The sequence below is a fragment of the Vombatus ursinus genome, unplaced genomic scaffold (assembly GCF_900497805.2).
Source record: "Vombatus ursinus unplaced genomic scaffold, bare-nosed wombat genome assembly UNPS02004080.1, whole genome shotgun sequence".
Taxonomy (NCBI): Eukaryota; Metazoa; Chordata; class Mammalia; order Diprotodontia; family Vombatidae; genus Vombatus; species Vombatus ursinus.
This window is the reverse complement of record NW_020943858.1, coordinates 259771-265941: the sequence shown is the minus strand read 5'-3', so window position 1 is coordinate 265941 and position 6171 is coordinate 259771. Positions and strand designations below refer to the sequence as shown.

The 6171-nt window shown below is 48.5% G+C and overlaps 1 pseudogene; it reads left to right on the top strand.

Annotated features, from left to right (window-relative positions):
* The first annotated feature begins 4046 nt into the window (after positions 1 to 4046).
* On the top strand, positions 4047 to 5954 carry LOC114053379 (annotated as a pseudogene).
* Positions 5955 to 6171: the final 217 nt, after the last annotated feature.

The window sequence follows — 6171 nt, the reverse complement described above, 5'->3', positions numbered from 1 at the left end:
AAGAACTTCGAGTAATAACTGAGCCCAGTATGCATATTTCCATTTATTCTTTCCCAAGGGCCTGCCTGCCCATCATTCCCAGTCCCACTACTAGGTATCTTAACCATGAGCAAACCAACTGTAAAACAGAGTTAAAGACAGAACTTGCTGGTTAGACCAGTGACTGCAACCCCAAGCCACACTGCTTCTTGATAGATTGGGAGAAGAAAATAAAACACTATTTGATCTCATTAGCAGTTTTCCTTTTTGAAATATTGGATGTGCTCAGGGGCCCTGGGCTGGTTGGGGGGAGTTGGGAGGAGAAGATGAGAAGAGGAGGCACAGAAGATGTTAGATCCAGGAACAACAGGAAAAAGCAGAGATAAGACTCACTTCATTGTGTAGATCTGTTGAGAGGTTTCAATCCCTCAAGGACCGGATTATAGGACAGGATCTTCTGAAATGAATTCACAGACTCAAGCATTCTTTAAGTCAAGGTGGCAAAGATTTATTGTTATGCTATATAGTGGGCAAGGATTCTCAAGGAACCTGCCATGGTGGGCAGAGCTCCTTAGGAAACTTGCAACCTAACAGGAATGATGCTAAAGTTTATATAGGAAAAGCAGTGAATTATGTGCCAACTATGCTAATTAGGTGATAACATACAACTATGTAATGGGGAGGAGGGAAGAGAGGGTTCCTAAAGGGTATATTTTTGGACTGTTACATCTGTAACAACATAGTTTTGGGAGTTGACATCTATAGCTTGACCTCTGGATTGTATATGGTAACTGTGGGCATCAGTACATGATAGGTCTGTTGGTACAAGACAGTCCTGTTCATACAAGGGAAATTCTACAGAGGTCAGCTTGTTCTTGTAACAGGGAGAGATAGTTTGCCTCATTGGGCCCATTCATGAGTTATTGTCAGAGATAGGATCCTTGAACTGGAGGGAAACTGTCAGGGATAGTGCCTTGAGGCTAGGGAGAAATATGATCTTGGAAGCTGGGTCTGAGTACAAGCACCCAAGCACCCCATCAGATCCTTCTCACTTAAGCTGCTAGGTGCAGAAATGATGCTCAGAGGAAGCTAGGTATAATTAATAACCTATACAAGGGACATTTCAGATTTCAAATATCTATATAGAAGATTCATTTCTTTCCCAAGAATCTGAATTACACTCTGGAATACAGATGAGAAGAGAGCTAGCAAAGAATTCTCTGAACCATGTTATAGGATTCCTTTGGGCAGCAAGATGCTAGGAAAGTGGAATTTGAGTGTCCTTAGAATCCTGAGTAGGGACAGAGCCTTGCGGACCCATCCACCAAGCCCCTGATCCCTAACCTGTAGCAGTCACCTCCACAGAGACCCTATTCCTTCCAAGGCACAGTGGTGAATGCCAGGCATCTGTCCTCCTAAGATGGGGTGAAACAATGGCAGCCTAAATGTCTTGTAGCAACCACATCTAATGAAGGTGATCCCATCGAAGTACATTGGTACTTCATGAGTAACCACTTGCTACACATGGGTCACCTTTCTGTAAGGACACAAAGCAAATAACTCTCAGCCAAATTTATTAAAATACGTGGAATCAGTCAAACAGGAATATTGCTTTCCATTAGGATTAATAAGATTGATTACTTTTTGATAGTATGCCTTCTTTGATAAATTCATAATAAATTCTATGTTCATCTAGCTTTTTCAGAGTCCTTTTACACTGATCACATCATTTGGCCCTCACATCCCACTCTGAGACAGTACATAGCCAAAGTAGTAGCACCCTCATTTTCCAGTCAGCCAGTTGAGAGTCAGAGAGGAGGGGAGGGACAACCTACTCAGCTCTCTCTGGAGTTCTTTCTCCAGTTCTATCTTATTTTCTCTTTTATCTGAAATGGTCATTAGCTGAGGTCTGTCAGAAATGAGTTTAAGTTTATGAGAACCTACAATTCAGCTGAAGTGGGGGAAGGGGGTGAGAAAGGCAGGTTGGAGCTACATTGTGAAGAATTTTAAAAGCTAAACAGAAGCTAGAAGCAATAGGGAGCCACTGAAATTTACTGAGTAAAGATATACACTTAAAATAACTTTGGCAACTAGGGAGAAAATGGATAGGAGTGAGGGACCAACTAGGAGGCTTTTGCAATGGTCCAGGTGATGGACAATGAGGATCTGAAGTAGGTTGGCTTCTGGGGGAGGAGAGAAAAGGTGGGGGGAGTGACTGTGAGAGAAGATGTAGAGGCAGAGGTAATAAGAATTGGCAATCTAATTGGATGTGGGAGAATGGGAGGCTGATGCTGACATTTTCAAATCTGGGTGACTGGAAGATAGGTGGTACTCTCAAATAGAAATCAGGAAGCTTGAAAAAGGGGTGGCTTTAGGGGGAAGATAACAAACTCTATTTTGGACTTGATTGGCACAATTTCTGGCACACAGTAGACATTTAATAAATGCTTGCTGACTGACTGACATGATGAATTTGAGATGTCTCTAAGACATCCAGTCTGAAATGTCCAATCTGCAGCTGGGGATGGAGATGTTCAGGGGAGAGTTGGATTAGAAAATAGATTTGTGAATTATCTGTATAGAGATGATAAACGCATGGAAGCTGATGTGGTCACCAGGTGAGACCAAGTGAGAAAAAAGAGCCAAAGGACCAAGATAGATTCTTGGGGAACTCTTACATTTAGAGTTCACAACTACAGCATGATGTGGATGATGAGCCAGGAAAGGAAAGTGAAGGGCAGTTAAGTGGTTAAGTAAATAGCACACTGGGCTTAGAATCAGGACTCATTTTTTTTTAGTTCAAATACAGCCTCAGACGCTTACTAGCTGTGTGATCCTGGGTGAGTCACTTTGCCCTGTTTGCCTCAGTTTCCTTATTTGTAAAATGAGCTGGAGAAGGAAGTGGCAAATTACTCCAGTATCTTTGCCATGAAAACCACAAATGGGGTCACAGAGACTGAAAAAACAACATTTATGTGGTGCTTTAAGGTTTGCAAAGTGCTGTACATAGGTCATGCCATTTGTTATTTACAAAAATCTTATGAGGCAAGTGTTATCATTTTCCCCATTTTACAGATGAGCAAACAGAGGTTAAGTGACTTGCCCAGGGTCACATAGCTGGAAGGAAGGAAGGAAGGAAGGAAGGAAGGAAGGAAGGAAAAGGAAGGGAAGGGAAGGGAAGGAGGGAGGGAGGAAAGGAAGGAAGGAAGGAAGGAAATAAACATTCATACAGCACCTACTATCTGCCAAGCACTGTGCCCTTTGCAAGTATTTTCCCATTTGATCCTGGGAGGTGGGTACTATTATTATCCCTATTTCACAATCGAGGAAAATGAGACAGGTGAAGTGACTTCCCCAGGGTCACACAGTCTGAGGCTGGATTTGACCCCGGGTCTTTCTGACTCCAGGCCCAGGGCTTAGTACACTGCATCACAGTAATTTAAAAAAAAAAATTAATGTAAAGTAAAAGTAAAAAAAAAAATCTGTTTGGGAATTGATCGGGGTCAGCACCCATTCACCGGGCGCCCATCAGGCTGTTCGACCAGCCCGGCGGCGAGTGTTGGGAGTGCGGCGGTGTGCTCGGGTCCAAGCCCACGTTTACTATGGGCCCCCGGCCCCCGGCCCCGGCCAGGACCACGGCCACCTCCCCAGCTCCCGATGCCGCCGCAGCTCCCCCGCCCCCAGCGGAGGGAGCGAGAGAAGGAGTGAGCGAGCCGCCCCTGGCCCTGTCGCCACCCCTCTGCCGCCGCCCCCTCTGCTGCGCCGCCGTGGAGCCGTTTTCGATTCCGATTCCGATTTCGATTCCGATTCCGATTTCGATTCCGATTCCGATTCCGGTAGATTTTTGTCCCTCCGCGCTCGCCCTCTCTCCCCTCCCCTCCCCCCGCCCAGCCCCCACCCCGGCTCCAGACTGCGGCCCCCCCACCCGTTCCTTTCCTCTTGCCGGAAAGCTCGCGGAGTCGGCGGCGGCGGTGGCAGTAGCCTGTGGCCCTTCTCTTCCTCCTCCTCCTCTTCTTCCTCCTCCTCTTCTTCCTCCTCCCTCCTCCTCGTCGGGAGGCAGCGGCGGCGGCGAGATGCATCCCAGCGCCCCCAGCTACCCCACGGCCTCGCTGTACGTGGGGGACCTGCACCCCGAGGTGAGCGAGGCGATGCTGTACGAGAAGTTCAGCCCGGCCGGGCCCATCCTCTCCATCCGCGTCTGTAGGGACATGATCACCCGGCGCTCCCTGGGCTACGCCTATGTCAACTTCCAGCAGCCGGCCGACGCCGAACGAGCCCTGGAGACCATGAATTTCGATGTCATCAAGGGCAAGCCGGTGCGCATCATGTGGTCCCAGAGGGACCCCTCCCTCCGCAAAAGCGGCGTGGGCAACATCTTCATCAAAAACCTGGACAAGTCCATCGACAACAAGGCTTTGTTCGATACCTTCTCTGCCTTCGGCAACATCCTCTCCTGCAAGGTGGTATGTGATGAAAATGGGTCCAAGGGCTATGGATTTGTACACTTTGAGACCCGAGAGGCTGCCGAGAGGGCCATTGACAAAATGAATGGGATGCTGCTCAATGACCGCAAGGTCTTCGTGGGGCGCTTCAAATCCCGCAAAGAGAGAGAGGCGGAGCTCGGGGCCAGAGCCAAAGAGTTCACCAACGTGTACATCAAGAATTTTGGCGAGGACATGGACGATCTGAGACTTAAGAGGCTCTTTGGTAAGTTTGGACCCGCTTTGAGCGTCAAGGTTATGACTGATGAAAGTGGCACGTCCAAAGGGTTTGGCTTTGTGAATTTTGAGAGGCATGAAGATGCCCAAAAGGCTGTAGATGAGATGAATGGGAAAGAACTGAATGGGAAAAAAATCTATGTGGGCCGGGCTCAGAAGAAAGTGGAGCGCCAGACTGAACTCAAGCGCAAATTTGAACAGATGAAGCAGGACAGGATCACCAGATACCAGGGGGTGAACCTGTATGTGAAAAATCTCGATGATGGGATCGATGACGAGCGTCTGCGGAAAGAGTTCTCCCCGTTTGGTATAATCACCAGCGCAAAGGTGATGATGGAAGGGGGCCGCAGCAAAGGCTTTGGTTTCGTGTGTTTCTCTTCGCCGGAGGAAGCCACCAAAGCCGTCACAGAAATGAATGGCAGGATCGTGGCCACCAAGCCCTTGTATATAGCTTTAGCCCAGCGCAAAGAGGAGCGGCAGGCTCACCTCACAAACCAGTACATGCAGAGAATGGCCAGTGTCAGAGCTGTGCCCAACCCTGTGATCAACCCTTATCAGCCTCCTTCAGGTTACTTCATGGCAGCTATTCCTCAGACTCAGAACCGTGCTGCCTACTATCCTGCTAGCCAAATCGCTCCTCTCAGACCAAGTCCTCGCTGGACCGCCCAGGGTGCCAGACCTCATCCATTCCAGAACATGCCCGGTGCTATCCGCCCAGCGGCTCCCAGGCCGCCATTCAGTACCCTGAGACCAGCTTCTTCACAGGTGCCGAGAGTGGTGTCCGCACGTGTGGCCAACACTTCGACTCAGACCATGGGCCCACGTCCAGCGGGGGCGGCTGCCGCAGGTACCCCTGCTGTCCGCTCGGTTCCACAGTATAAGTACGCTGCCGGTGTCCGCAATCCTCAACAGCATCTTAATGCTCAACCGCAGGTCACCATGCAGCAGCCTGCTGTTCACGTGCAAGGTCAGGAACCTTTAACTGCTTCTATGTTGGCATCTGCCCCTCCACAAGAGCAGAAGCAGATGCTGGGTGAACGCCTGTTTCCACTCATTCAGGCCATGCACCCTACTCTGGCCGGAAAAATCACCGGCATGTTGCTAGAAATCGACAACTCCGAGCTTCTTCACATGCTGGAGTCTCCTGAGTCTCTGCGCTCTAAGGTCGATGAAGCCGTGGCAGTGCTGCAAGCTCACCAGGCGAAAGAGGCTGCCCAGAAAGCCGTGAACAGTGCTGCCGAGGTGCCCGCTGTTTAAAAGAAAAGATGAAGGATGAGAAATGGAACCCCAGCTTTGTCTGAAGAAAAATGTCTAAACATCTAAAAACTTAAATGTTGTGGAAAAAAAATGGCAAAATATGAAATAAAGAAAAAATGGAAAGGAAACTTTGAACTTGATGTACGAGCAAATGCCAGGTCTGGCAAACTTAATGCTAGTCCCAGATTACTTATTGATTTAAAAGCAAAAAAAAAAA